At 38.8% G+C, this 16070-nt stretch overlaps 1 protein-coding gene across 4 annotated transcripts in view; it reads right to left on the bottom strand.

Annotated features, from left to right (window-relative positions):
* The window catches only part of NLGN4X (neuroligin 4 X-linked), a 197866-nt gene extending 188813 nt beyond the window's left edge, over window positions 1-9053 (bottom strand). Inside the window, exon 1 of one of the 4 annotated variants that reach the window (XM_058186147.1) lies at window positions 8036-9053. The gene's annotated coding sequence lies outside the window, so the exon portion shown is untranslated. The remainder of the gene's footprint in view (window positions 1-8035) is intronic. The other 3 variants (XM_058186143.1, XM_058186144.1, XM_058186145.1) reach the window with 3 other exon arrangements.
* Between the last annotated feature and the right edge of the window lie 7017 nt (window positions 9054-16070).

Genomic DNA, 16070 nt, shown 5'->3' with positions numbered 1-16070 from the left:
GTGTATATATTGTACAGTGCTATTTACAAAATTAAAATTATGAGAAACCTGAGGTCTGCCCAACATAATAAATATGCATTTTTATATCATACATTAGTTTTTCCCAACATTTCAATAATTCATATTTACCTATAATTTGATTTAAATTAATCTTCCATCAGCTTTTCCCAAAGACCTCCTTTTCAGCTCATTTCTGTGGAGTTTTGACTTTGCTTTTCCCTATATCTATTAAGCATATCACCCTTGCTTTTACTGTCTGGCATAATTTGATTCCTTGATTGATTCTTTCTTGATGATGAATTATGACATGAAGACTGATTCATTCATCAGCTTCATTATTATCTAATTTATATCAACTAAATCTATTTAATAGTCTTCATTCTGCAAAGGCTGTATATGGAATCATGACAAATGAATTATGATTGAATCATGAAAAAAAATACAAAAACAATCTAAACCTGACATTGGGTCAACCAATGATAGGTTACATAAATGCTCCAAAAATTTCTATTCCTTCAAATATATTATTGCTTATGTTCCAGGTCATCTTCTCCTATTATTTTTAAATTCTCCAATGCCAAAATTTGTTGGCAATAACTTTTGGTTGTTATGTGTGGGATAAACAGTCCCAGAACAAGTATTTCATAGAGATCCTTAGTACCCAGAATCTTTCCAGTTATATTTGGTAATGTTTCCCTTATGGAAATTTTATTCCAAGAATATGAGATATAAATAGCACATTAATATATAGCAATAGCACATAGACTTATATACCACTTCATAGTGCTTTACAGACCTCTCTAAGTGGTTTACAGAGTCAGCATATTGCCCCCAACAATCTGGGTCATTTTACCAACTTCAGAAGGATGGAAAGCTGAGTCAACCTTGAGCCGGTCAGAATCTAACTGCTGGCAATCAGCAGAATTAGCCTGCAATACTGCATTTTAACCCCTGTGCTACTTATATGTGTTCTAAACTTATCATTTTAATAATTTACATTTTCCCTATCTTTATCATTTCAGCACATTACAAATGCTCTATTTTCCATTTCCTGTCAGTTGCACTTCAGTGTGCCTCTCTTATGCTATTACCAAATCCTGAAAAACTCTCATTCCATTTCAAAAAAGTTTTTTTTAAAAAAAAAGTCATTTTAATGACGACTGCATTTTTCTCATCTTTCACCCTAGTCATTTAATCAGCTCATTGTGAAATTTTCTATAATGTGCTTCTAATGAGAGCTCCATTAATTTCCAAAGCTTGGCTCTCTTAAAAGTTTCAACACTCTGCCAAGTAGAAGAGTGTTCTGAAAATGAAATGTGAAAGAGGAAGGTAGAAAATGCTACTACATTACTTAAATGAAGCTACCTTAATGTGAGCACATTAAAAGCAGAGGTGGAACAGATGTATGTTATAGCAAAAATGCATAGGTGATCTCAGACGTGAGGAGTTTTTATGGAAACAATGTATGGTTTCTGAAGTTATCTTCATACACAATAAGAATAAATGGATAAGAAATTGCCAAGGATCTCAAGTTAGGAAAAAGAGGATTCTGCTTCTAATTCATAGTTCTCACCTCTATGGAAATAGGCATTTATCCTTCAATAATCATACAATGCCTGATTTTATGTGCTTTTCCATTCTTGGCAATTTTCTTAGTGTATCTTCTCCTTTAATAAAGCAATTCTGTTGGAAATGCCTTCATTCCACTTTTTATTTTTATCATTTTCTAACTAAACATATGTTGTCCTGTCAAGTCCTTTCCATGCCTTTTAATGGAATCTAGCTTCTTCATATGATATGCCAACGTTTTCTAAATGCACTGTTTTCTAATCCTATGCATTTTCTTTCCAACCTGTTTTAACCACCAATTTTAATTTTATTTTTCCTCTACCATTTCTGGCTGGCAAATTTTTCAAGAACAGTTTTATCTGTATATCTGTGAATATGTCAGGCATATATTGTTTCAGGATTGGTACTCAATTATACTAGTTTTTATCTTGTTACACATTTATATCCTTGTTGTAATCCACTTGCAGTATTTTACTTTTCCCTTTTTAAAAATAAGTAAAATATGTCCTCCTAAAGAAGATCCTTAAAGAGTTACCTTATCAGTGAGATGAGTGGCATATAAATTTAATGAATAAATAAATAACTTCATTACTTTATTAAAAAGTTCAGTTTGCTTCTTTCATCTATATGTATCTACTGTGTGTGTGTGTGTGTGTGAAAAGCCTACATCATCCATGTTTTCACTCATTCAACTGGTACTCTAGGCTAGCTTTCCCACCTCATTCCTCATATCTGCTTTGCAGAATTCTCATATGTGGCCCACTGCTCTTCAGTACTTTATTAAAAGTACTAAATAATCACTTTATTTTATTATTATTATTTATATATATATATATATATATATATATATATATATATATATATATATATATATATATATATATATATATATATATATATATATATACACACACACACACACACACACACACATATATATATACATACATACACACACACAGCTGATTTCAAGAAGACAGTAGTTACTGCTTTTATTTGCCTGCATGCATTACTTTTGTTTTACTTTTTTTAAAAAAAACTATTTATTATTTTATATGTGTAATTAAACAAAGCACTGGAGTTAAGAATGCTTTATTCAGAAAATTACTTCTTCTTCTTCCTCATTCTTCCTTCTTTATCTATAATTTCCAGGAGAACTGCCAATGAAATCTCATTTCCATCAGACAACAAGCTTTTTTTTCTGTTGCAATTCAGGCAGGGGACTACTAAAGCAAACAGAATAAGGCTCATCAAAAGGTTGGGAGGCAGAATGCAAAGCCCTCTCAGATTCAGATATCAAAATGGCTCATAATATCCGTGCTTTACAAACAGAGCTTGAGTACACCTGAGTTGCATAGTGATAGAAGAAAGCTTTAGTTTGAATTTAAATTTCATTGTGGGCTTCAGTGGCTTGATATAAGCCCTGTGTTTAAGATCCAGGTTTCTAATATTGTCAGTGGGAAAACCTGATTATGAGCATAGCATAACAATTGAACAGAGGTTTATTAGAATTTAAAGCATGTTAAACATAAAACACTTACATAGCAATGAGGGTCAATCTGACAATTGAGGGGACGGCTTGAAACTGATTGACAACCTCCCACCAATCATCCCAATTCTTTTATACCTGAAAACCACAAAGCCACATGACTTTCTGGAATTTGCCACTCTGCCATAGCAACAGGGGCAGCTGCTAGCTCCTTTAGCCTAAATATCACAACTTAATTATTTTTATATATGTGATCAACTCAAGTTCCTCTTTTCCCACGATCTTAGCCCACCACATTGTGCAGCTAAGCATCTGTCCTGCTTGCAAAGCATAATTCCCACATACTCAGGGGCACGAACTTACCACACAGGCATCAGTGATTTTTCATAATTTAATCAATGCTGACCAGTGTGCTGGATCTGCGACCCCCAGGCCCCCACAAATATTTTTATCTTTTGATTACAAGCACTATAATGTAGACAAAGCATCTTTCATTATTCTTTTGAGTACTGCAGGCAGGTATATTCATGTTGATGCTGGACCCAGCCCAGATCCCCCAAAGTAACTTGCAACTCCAGGAACTGGATAGGTGCAGCATCAATAGCAGAAATTTGTAAGCTTCCCATAATATTCCTTTTTCTTATTGTTTTTTTAATGTATTTAATGTGAAGCATTAAGCCTGCCTGCCTGCCTTCCCTCCCTCCCCATACAATGGCTCAAGGACAAAAATACTGTCCCACACAGGTGACTGTATTCCACAAATAAACAATTCAACTAATCAAAAACATTCTTCTCTTTTAATATGGTAATTGTGTTGAGAATCCATCAGAACCAGGCACTGTACTTCTATAGCAAAAGGTAATGTGAAAAAAATAAATCCTATCCTGAAGAGGATTAAAACAGTACTTCCTTCTGATTCACTGCTGAACATGAACTATCTATGCACATTTTAAGATTCCTTTTTTTAAAAGAAATCCTTTGTCATGAAGCCAGCCAATAAAAGATTACTATAGTCCTATTGATCTTTTTCATTTTGTGCTAAAGCAAAATAATGACCAGCCAGTTTAATTCGGGTGATAATAAAATGAGAGGTCACAATTATGCAGAAATAATGATCTTAATTTTATCTACCCTAAACTCAATTTTAATTTACATTATTTCAGTTTTATATTACTAATGAGAACAAAGTACTTAACTTATACAGGTCATTTAGAAGCTGAAATTCTGACCAAATTCAATATATGGAGGTAAATATTTACAATGAATTGAAGTGCTAACTTTCCTTTTGGAGATGCATTATATCCTTGAACTATATTGTATTTTAAGTACATTACAAAATAAAAAATATTTTTTGGAGAGAAGAAACAATAGTACCTCATACAATCATGATCCACTAAATAAAATTTAAAAACAAAAACATTTTTTGCTGGATAATTTTTATCAAGCATAAGGTTCTACTTATTGTTATTTGTGTCATATTGCTATTTGTGTTGTTGTACTGCCAAATTACTTGTGCTGATGCAATTAGTGCCACATAAAGCATGCAACTCTTGTATAAGAACCTCATATAATTCTAACTAAAAATGTACATTTCTCTTCCAGAATAACCGGTGAATCTCTAACACACACACACACACACACACACACACACACAGGGGTAGCATAACTTGATAGAAACAATATTACAATAATATAAAAATGAATGATACAATCCACCATATTCTACTCCACTAATACCAAGAGAATAGTTTGTACCCATTTCGTGCAAGAAATATATTTCTGCCTTCTATGAATCTGAATTTCAAATTTTTACTAAACAGATTCCTGAAAATTATAGGAAAGAAGCAATTTTCATATGACAGTTTTGCCATCAAGTGTGATTTTTAAAGCTTTACCTTCTGTACTTTCCCACATGTATGCACCACCTTACGTACATGTTCAAAAGATTTCCTTATTTCAGAAACACCCTTCCTTCTTCTTTACTCATAATAGTATTTTCAGCAATATCAACTTCTTTCTGACAATGTTTTATCAATTGATTGATTTATATAAGCACCAGATAAGTTTACTGCAATCCTGTCAATAATACAGAATGAAACATGAATTTGATCAAAAACAGCCAGTGTAATGGATTCAAATAGATACATTAATCTTTGTCTCTCATTATTAGACCTATAGACTTTTACAGTTCAGTCTTCTCTGTGGATGTACACTATAACAAAGCACGGGCTTTCTTTTCTTCATTCTGCTGCATATCCGTTGACATAATTGTTATATCTTGTTCCAAGCAAGCCAAATCCTACACTTCCTGCAATTCTCATACATGAACTTTGAAATCTCAGAAGGCCTCCTATTTCCCAAGAAGACATAACTGATGGGTAGGAAAGCAGTCCTAGATGAATATACCACAATTTGCAAAACAATCCTGCTTTTGTTGTATGCAGAACAGACATACAATGGGTCTTTTAAGATACAAGAAATAGAGGGGGAAAAAACATTCAAGCAGTTGATGAAATCTCCCCCCAAAATAAATAAAATGCACATCATTAAGAAGTATCCACACTACCACCTTGTGGAATCTTCTTGCAAGAACACCTGCTTTTTTCCATCACCTCCCCTCACCCAAAAGTAGAAAAGTTTATATTATATATGGTATTTTTCTGTTTTTCTACATAGTATTTTCTTAATTTCATACACATACACCACACTCTATACATAGATGTCCATAGTACCTGAGAAGACGAAATCTCATGTAGGCTCTCAGAATCTTATACAGTACATGCCTACAGGTCAGACAATTAATGGGGCCTTTTGTTGAAATAGCTAACTTCTCCAACCCTAAATATTGAAGGTTAAAATTAACCAGGCACTGAACATAACCACTTTCCAATAAATTTCTCCCAGCAGTCCAAAAATCTTTCTAGCAAAACAAAATCCAGGAAAGAACATCTCTAGTGACTGAACAAGCAACTGAGCAGCAACTCGAGATTAGAATGGTAAGAACAAGAATTCAAAATTTTTTACCTCATATCTTCATAATATCACTTAATCTCCTATTCAAAGCCTAAAATATATATTCTTAACTTTCAGACATCTTGCAGCTAGCTCAAGTTAAAATTCAGGCCAAGTCTTTCAAGCAGGGCCATAACTATGATAAAAGGGTACCTATGGACTGGGGAGTGAGGTTCAATTGAGTTTATCCTTGGGCCATAGCTTCAACATTGACAGCTGTGATTACTAGGGAAATGGTTGCAAATTGTGGTTAAGTAATTGGAAAAGCAAGGGGGGGTGCATTTTGTAAAGTGGAAACACTGAAATTGGGCATTTGGACATTGGTGAAGGATAAAGAATACTGTCCATCATTGGAAGAGCTAGATAATTTTACCTGACAAATTGGACCTGGTATGGTGTGAGGGACAAGATAGCTGCAGCTGCTCAACCTTTCCACAGCATCTGAGTGCCAAAGAGTTAGCAGCCTGTACTGGAGGCCCTGGAAGCATCTGGAACTTTCAAGACCCTGCAGTAATTTGGGGGTGGGGAAAGGAGATGAAGCCACCTCTCTTTCTCTCCCCCCTTTCTCCCCCCCTCCCAACAATTAGGATCATCCTTTCCTTAAACAGCCTCCTAGGCCTCGAAAGCTGGAAAAGGGGCTAAGGGTAAGATGGCAATTTTGCAAAGGATGAGAGAGGGAGGAGACTAACATGTTAGGCTGCCGATCTTATGACCCCCTTCACGGGTGGCTGCAGAAGGGACAGTTCATCATTCACAACGCCCTGCAGACCAAAAGGGAGGGGTGCATAGGAAAAGGAAGGCAGCTGCAGTGCAGTGCAGGAAGAGGTGGATGAAAAGGGTAGAAACAACCCTGATGTCGGGCATTAAAGGCAGGGAGTTCGATCACTTGAGTCTTAGTTCTAGGTTTGCTAACTTTCCACTGGAGAGTCGAGCCTTAGCAACGTCGATCAACCATTCCAGCCCAAAGCGGAGTTTTCTTCCTCCCCCTCTCCACCACAAGAAGGTATAGAAAATTGAAAGGGAGAAAGACCCACTTTGGGGCATAAGGCGGATCTAGTAATCTTATTGTCGTCGTCGTCTTCGCCCTCCCCGCCGCCCCCTCCATCCCCGCAAAGACGCTCCAGCTTCCCCTCCCGCTTCCCTTTTCAAAGCTATTTCCGTTGTTCTTCCCATTTAATTCAGCTTCTCTTTTCAGATAAACAAGTAATAAATAAGGAGGAAACCCACCCCGAATGCCAGTCCGTAAATCACGTGTGTTTTCTCATCTATTAAAAAAGAAAAAGAACACCAAGCAGCCTCCGGAGATGGGGAGGAGGAGGAGGACCCGCTTAATGGTTCCAGAGAGCCCCTAATCCCTCCCCATTCTAGCGGGGGAGGGCTAAACCAACGCTCCGGCCGCTTGTTTTGCATTTCTCCCCACCTCCATTCCCGCTCGGTTCCCAAGAACAACCCCTGAGGTCCAGCTTCCCTGCATAATCTCCGTGAAGCGGCGGCACTCCCCACCCCCCTGCCCTCCGTACTGCAGATATCACCCCCCCACCCACACACACACACAGGCTTTATTTCTCCGAGAGGCAGAACTACTTTGTAAACATCTCACATAGAGCCCCAAGCTTCGCCAAAGAGCTGACTGCAGCAAAGTGGTCCCCACCTTCTAAATCAGGGTCCAGGATGCCCAAGTGTGGGCGATTGTGAGTGCGTGCGTGCAAAGAAAGGGCGGTGTGTGTGTGGGGGGGTGATGAAATCCTCTAAAGGTGGTGGGAAGAGGGCGAAAGAAGAGGAGAAAAAGAAAAGAGAAAGTCTTTGCCCTTCCCCCTCCCCAGCCCCGAAGGTAGCAAAGCGGCGGGAAGCGGGGGGGGGGCGAGCGCAAAAATGACTGCAGCAAAGCAATACCTCTATGGAGTATCGGCTGCAAACCAAAAACAAGAAGGGGGAGAGAACGGAAAGACTTCCAGATGCACCTACCTTTACCGAAAGAACTGCTGTTCTAGACGGAACAGGACTTTCCAGCGGATTTCTTCCAGGCGAAAGAAATTTGGTCGGAATCTCACACCGCTGGAATGAGCGGAGTTCGGCGTCTCTCCCACCCACCCATCCCCTTTCCGTGTCCGTGAAATCCAACCCGAAGGTTCGTTCTCGTCCGGAGGAATGCAACAGCCCCCTCGGAAGCAGGGAAGGGGGGGGCGGGGGCGAGCGGCGATCAAACAAACAACAACGCGCACCCACGCACCCCGCAAAACCTGGCCTCCACACTACGCTTGAAATAACCCGTAGCTCCTCGCTACCAATGACCTACATTCAAAGGAGAAAATTCAGCACAAGCCGCGCGGGAAGAAGGCGAGTTGGGTCTCTGAGTAAAGAGCTCGGATCGCCGATGCGGGGAGACAGCGGTAGGGAGGAGGGAGGGAGAGCGCGCGAGAGACTGCTCGGCTAGGAGTAGCGAGATTGAGCAGGGAGAGGGTCCAGGCTGTACCAGTCTCTCTCCTTCTGCTATTGGACCAAACTGAATGAAATTTACAAAGCCAGCAGCCAATAGATCTCCTCAGTCTGGCCCATCGCTACAGAAACCAGATCGACATCTACAAGCCAAGGCGAAGAGTCCCTCAACCTCAACCCAAACCAGCTGGAAGAGAATTAGCCGGGGATTAATGTCTGGAGGGCTGAACAGGTGGGCATTTGTACACATGTTGAAACAGAAAGGTAAAGAAAAGCACCTGTTACTCCCCTGGAACATTTCTGGCATCACTCTCGCGCCCACACACCCTTAATCCATTAGGGCTATTTCAAAAATGGTCTCTTCCACAGCAGCAATGAGTACCGGCTAATAAACTTGGTCAAATAGTAAAACGATTCTTGAACTGGGGAACAGAATTTAAAAAGATCATGCTGTTCTGTGAGCAGCATCTTCGGTATTTCAAGGAGGCATTGCTGGAATCGCTGGAGGTTGATTTTGGGAGTATAAAAGAGGTGCTTTGTCTTTGAACTGTGTCCCCATCCATTGCTTTGACATTGTGTCTTACTTTTCTCTATGCCACACCTCACAAATGGGAAGTACAAAAGTGGTTTCCATAAGCAAAAAGTGGTGGGTTTCCACATGCTTGTTCTACTGCAATGTGGACCAAAGTTTCGTTCTGAAAAGCAAATAGAAAACCTGATTTCTTTGAAATTCTGGAGTAAGTTACACAAAAAGCAATTAAATAAAGGCTGCAAATCAATAAGCCTTATTTGTTTTGTTCCATTGTTTGCACCAGCAGAACTACAACATGGGTTATAGTGATCCTACATGGAATTTATTCCTTGCTGTGGCAAGGGAAAAAAACTGCCAGTATAATTTGTCCTACTCATTATCATTACTCACCTCTGTGTTTTGCTGCCAGCTGGTGTTTTGCAGTACAGAAAAGAGCAGGATAAGGATGCTTAAATCATGGCCTGTGTCATGGATATAATCAATAAAATTGGGGTTGCCAAGCTGCTGTAACATTTTATGTGTGTGTGTGTTGTTTAGGTCTCTTCTAAAACCAAATCTCTGACTTACTCTTCATATCACTGGAGCTTCTTTATCACTTTAAAAGTATCTAAAATTGATCAGGGAATATGCTATGATTGAGTAGCTATGCGTCAGGTTCCACATAGCTTGAGACATCTGTCATGAGCATGGCTATTAAGTGGAACATTACAGATAATTATCAAAGGTGCAAGCCTTTGGATGTTGCCTTGATGGTTTGGAAAGAATAGGAACAGCAGTTCTGAAGTTTATGTAAGAGATCCAGGATAATTGATCCTTGTTTCTTGTGAGGAAACAGGAAACAGAAAACTGTATTAATGTAGGAATCCCCAGAAAATATGAGAAACAGGGGAAGAAAAAGGATGACATGTAGAGTTCACATTTTTTTAATATTCATTTGTGTCTACCTATTTATTTCACACTGCAAAGCTGTATAAAAATTATGTATACCAAATCACTTCAAACACATTTCAGAAAAATTCAATATGTGAAATTATTCAATTATTTTCCAATGATACCATTTTCAAGATGAAGCAAATTCAAAATTCATAATATACCTATCATGACTATTCTGCAATGGATTTTGAATTTGCTCCATCTTGAAAATGATATCTTTGGAAAATAATTGAATAATTTCACATATTGAATTTTTCTGAAATCACTAGTAACATCTAGGACTGTGATGGTGAACCTATGCACTCATGCTAGAGGTGACACGCAGAGCCCACTCTGTGGGGACACATCTCTGTGCCCCAAGACATTGCCCCAACCTGGCTGTGGCCAATGCCAACCTCACTAACACTAGGGCTAGCGGGGTGGGAATGGGATCCGGGTGGAGGGTATGATGGAAAGGGAGACAGGCCCGCAGCTGAGGAGCGAGCACAAAGTGGCAGCCACTTCCTCCTCCTTCTCCTCACGCGACCTCCTGTCTGGTTGTTGCGGAGCTGGGAGGGCATGCACAAGTGGGGATACTCCTCAAGGGAACGGAAAAAGAAGGGAAGGAAAGAAGGAAGGAGATTATAATGAGGGAGAGTGAGGGTCTGAGGTAAGTCCTGCCTTAGCACTTGACCACCAGCAGCCCTGCTGCCTTTTGCCATCCCCTTGTCCCGTCCTCCTGACCTCTCCTGGTGGTCGCCCATCCTATCACTGATGATGCTTTGGTTACAAAGCCAGGTCTCCTCATAAGGAGAGGGAGTGGGCCTCCCTCTGACTCACATACTTTGCCCTCCTGCACACATCATGAGCAACCTGGCCAAGGAAAGCCAGCACAGCAGCAGTGGGAGCTGGCCACAGCCACCCAAGACCTTTTAATAAAAAGTCGTTTGATTCATTGAAACCTCTGTTATTGGGTTTTTTTTTCAGAGAAAAGACATTAATCACCAATGAGGGTTTTTTTTCTAAACTAAAACATCATTATTCAGGTTAAATTGCCGTGTTGGCACTTCGCAGAAATAAGTGAGTTTTGGATTGCAGTTTGGGCACTTGGTCTCTAAAAGATTTGCCAGTGATCTAGGACAATATAAAAAAGAGAATGAAGTCAGGATGTTTTTTTTTAATTAAGTTTACACAGATGTGGGGCAAGCAATTTCATTGGTACCCTGCACTTCCACAATCTCAATCTTTCTCCAGTCTCATATGTCCTTATCTCATCACGACCTATGAGTGAAATAACCTTAAATCATTATGAAATGTACTAAAGTAAATTGTACTCAAGAAACCAAATGCAAAACCATAAAATAATGAGGGTACAGATAGTTATTTCTTATTTTGTCAGTTTTCCCATATTTATCGATTTCAAATTGACAAATTGACAAATTCAAATTCAAAGATCAAAATACTTTTCAGTTCAGTAGCAGATCAAATTGCATAACAGCTAATCAATTTTACTTATTCTGTTATATAGCATCTAGATCAGAGGTGTTCAACCTTGACAGCTTTAAGACTTGTGAACTTCAACTCCTAGAATTCTTCAGCCAGCAAAGCTGGTGAAGTCCACAAGTCTTAAAGTTGCCAAGGTTGAAGACCCCTGATCTAGATCGTGGCATGACTCTTAAGTGTTCCTCTTTTCTGGAGCTATTTTTTCCATATGTATCTTTATTTCACATTATTTTAATCTAGTGATTGAAGATGTTATGTTATGTTAAGATGAGGGGAGAAGAAGTTAAAGCAGTTTAGAGAAGCCCAGGAACCCAGGATCAGATTCATCCCAATCATGCTGCAGTGCCCTGTAAGTGAATGTTTTACTTACTGGCTGCGATATCTTGAAAGGAGAACAACAGTAAAGCTTGAGGAAATCACCTTGTCTATAATATTTGGAAGTGACTTGGAATAGATACAATAGAAGCAGAACATAGGCTGAATGATATATGATGAAATGTAGTAAATTTTGCATTGACTCAAGGTTGGATGTATGCACGTGAATTCAATAGGACAAAAAAAATCAAAAAATGAAAATTATGTTCAAAGAGTCTAAATTATGTTAAAAGGGTTTGTCACCTAGTGACTAATTGTTGCATATTTCTTGGTACTTTCCTGCTTATGTTATTAAATACACCTTCATTTATTATAAGCTTCAGAGACAGCCTAGAAGCGTGATGGCGAACCTATGGCACGTGTATCACAGGTGGCATGCGGAGCCATATCTGTGGGCACGTGAGCATTGCCCTAGCTCAGTTCCAACGCGCATGTGCATGCTTGTCAGCTAGTTTTGGGGCCTTCTCGGCCCACCGGAAGTTTAAAAATGGGCCATTTCCGGCCTCCAGAGGGCTTCTGGGTAGGTAGGAAAGGCCGTTTTCACCCTCCAAGGCTCCAAGAAAGCCTCTGGGGCCTGGGGAGGGCAAAAAATGGGGCCCACCGGTAACCTTTTTGCCATTGCGTGCTAAAAGCGGGGGAGCGCAGGGAGGTTGTGCGCACATGCATGGGGGGCAGGGTGCAGGGTGCATTGAATTATGGGTGTGGGTATGCGCGCATGCAACCCCTTCCCCTCCGCACTCCCACTGTTTTTGGCATGCCACAGCAAAAAGGTTAGCCATCACTGGCCTGGAAGTTATAGTTTTTTTCTGTTGTGAAGAAAACTGCCATGGACACAAAGCCATATGTCCTAGAATTTTCTTTAATGGTGCTGCTGCTAAAACCACAGCATTGAATGAAACACATTCATGTTGTGGTTGTTCCTCCTGGTCCATTAGGAATAGATTGATCAGCTTTGTATGGGAAGAGTAATACTGTATCAGATACCAAATAAATGATTTATGTGAGAAGAGGGCCATTAGTATTACAAGCTTCTTCAGGTTGCAGCTGAGAAATCTTAAAACAAAGAAATATGTCTATTGAAGACAGAAGACATGTTGTAATAAATATTGTAGATTATTCCTTTTTAAAAAGAAATCTGCAAAATAAAAATAAAATAAAACTGCAAACTTTGAGTAAAGAAATTCCAGATATGTTTGACATCAAAAAAATCTAGTGTTTACTTTAGAAATCTGTGGTATTCATTCATTCATTCAACTTATATGGCCATTCATCTCACATAGGTGATTCCACATGGTTTATGATAAAATACCTAATTTTTTAAAAAAACAAAAAAACCCACAGCAGAATCATTAAAAAAATTACAATTAACTTAAACAAGAGATTATGTCTACCAGGCCTCAGGTTTAGGCATAAAACCAAGTTTTCAAAGGCTTCCAAAAGGCCATGAGGCTTAGGGATAACCTGATCAACTGAGGGGTGATTTCTCAAGCAAGAAGTCAACTATCAGAGAAATTTTATTATTATATTTTTTATAAAGAAGCAATTAAAAAATTAAATCCTTTCTCTGTGATCTATTATTTCTAGAGAGAGAGAGAGAATGTGAGTCAGGTCTGCCATCTTTGATTTGGTGCCTTACTGGCATCCTGCCATCAAAGGCTAGGGGGGAGGGTGCATCGGGCAAAGGGGTATAAATGGGCTATAAAGCTGTGTCATCATGTTATGGGAAATAGGGATGGGGGAAATGACAGTTTGATTAAGAACAGAGAAGCTCAGAATCAGTGTGCCATCACTCTAGGCCATGCACCCTGAGAAGGTATGTGGATTAACCTAAACATCTCAGCCTTCTCAAAACATCTAGGTGAATCTTCATTGGTTGAAGACAAACTGGTCATGCGGAGAGGGCTGGGTTGAGGAAATCCATCTGTATCTTTTTAGTGTGGGAAAGTTAGTTCTAGCCTGACTTTACTGCAGCCAGCATCTTTTAGTAAAAGAACCTATCACATCAACCAAATGGAGTTGAGCCTCTTTCTTTCCTAAGGGCTCAGACTGGGGCAGGTCTGACATTAGGCTAGAACTAAATTTCCTGTGGTTAGACATTGCTTATTCTAAAGTTTTAGTTCCTAATTTTGTTTTCCGTATCTTTAAATTAACCATAAATTAAATTAACTATAATCCCTTTAAAATTATTTTTTTTACTATTCCAAATATTTCAATTTCAATTTCCTCCTCATCAAAAAAAGAACAAAGAATGTTCTTTCTGCGTGAACTCAGAAAGCTCAAACTGCCCAAGGAGCTGCTGATCCAGTTCTACAGATGAATTATTGAGTCTGTCATCTGCACCTCTATAACTGTCTGGTTTGATTCTGTAACCCAACAAGACAGACACAGACATCAGAGGATAATTAGAACTGTAGAAAAAACAATGGCTACCAACCTGCCTTCCATTGAAGACCTGTATACTGCATAAGTCAAAAAAAGGGCTGTGAAAATATTTACAGATTCCTCACATCCTGGACATAAACTGTTTCAACTCCTACCCTCATAAACAATGCTACAGAGCACTGCACACCAGAACAACTAGACACAAGAACAGTTTTTCCCCGAATGCCATCATTCTGCTAAACAAATAATTCCCTCAACACTGTCAACTATTTACTAAATCTACACTACTATTAATCTTCTCATTGTTCCCATCACCCACTTCCTTCCACTTATGACTGTATGACTGTAACTTTGTTGCTTGTTTCCTTATGATTTATATTGATATTGTTTCCTGATTGCTTATTTGTACCCTATGACTATCATTGTTGCACCTTAGAATTCTTGATGATCTTTTCCTTTATGTACACTGAGAGCATATGCACCAAGACTAATTCCTTGTATGTCCAATCACACTTGGCCAATAAAAAATTCTATTCTATTCTATTCTATTCTACTTATAAGATTTGTTAACCTATAATGGAGCTAGTTTTGCCTGGCTACTCTCCTAAGGTCTGAATGGAGTGGGTGGTTGAATTTTTTCCATTTCCCCTCTCTCACCTTCATTCCAGGCAGTCACCTCCCTTGTAGAGGCCTCTGCCACCACTACCAATTCTTCATTGGGTCTGCAATTCCTGACCTGGCTTATGGTTGCTAGTCTGGCTACTCCCAGATTATTGGCTAGTGTGATGTTTGGTTGTTGCATTGACTGTTTTTGTACTGGTCAATTCAGCCATTGACTTTCATTGCCATTCTTTGTTAGATGAATTCCTCATTGTCTTTCTGATGATATTGATCTTCATTCTGTCAACTTTCCTCTTTGTAAGATCCTGTTTCCAAGCTCTGCTGACCACATCTGACCTCTCCTTGGGACTTGTCAGAGACATATTAAAGAACAGTATAGTGTGGTGTAGTGCAGAGTAGAAAATAGAATAGAATAGAATAGAATAGAATAGAATAGAATAGAATAGAATAGAATAGAATAGAATAGAATAGAATAGAATAGAATAGAATACAATACAATACAATACAATACAATACAATACAATACAATACAATACAATACAATACAATACATTATTGGCCAAGTGTGATTTGACACACAAGGAATTTGTCTCCAGTGGAAAATCTCTCAGTGTACATGCATTCAATAGGAATTACTCGGCCTATTGTACTGGCACCCAACACTTAACAATATAATTAGATGGGTTGTCTCTTTGGTCTCTTCTCCTGATGAACCACTGCCATCATCCAGCCACTTGCCCTGCTGCCCTATCCTGGTAAAAGACTGATTGGCTTTACGTTGCATCCTTAATAAATATACATGTAACATGAATCAGCCATATGCGAGGTGTTTTTCATCCCCCAGCGGGCCTGTCATGCTTTTTCTTTGTGTCAATATGCCAGGCTTCTGGATCATGAACATGGATTATTGGCTTTAATTCTTCGGTAACTGAAGAATTATGTTCCACTATTGTTAGGTGAATCATAATAACAACATTCACAACCTTATAAAATCTAAGCAGTGGGGCATAAGTTGAGATCTGTTCTATATTTCTGAAAGTGTCGTCCTAATTATATTCCTATTGCAAAATAACAAATATTTTATGAAGTTCATTTAAAAAGCAATGCTCCCAGTTGTGCTATTAAACTTTCAGGATATTGCACTGTACCAAAAACTCAAGAAGAATTCAGTGGGATTAATTCCTAAAATTGCTTCTACCTTTTCTGGATCTGTTTTCAATGATTGTCAATGATATTTTA

Source organism: Ahaetulla prasina, chromosome 5, assembly GCF_028640845.1.
Source record: "Ahaetulla prasina isolate Xishuangbanna chromosome 5, ASM2864084v1, whole genome shotgun sequence".
Lineage (NCBI taxonomy): Eukaryota > Metazoa > Chordata > Lepidosauria > Squamata > Colubridae > Ahaetulla > Ahaetulla prasina.
This window is presented reverse-complemented; position numbering and strand designations above follow the sequence as displayed.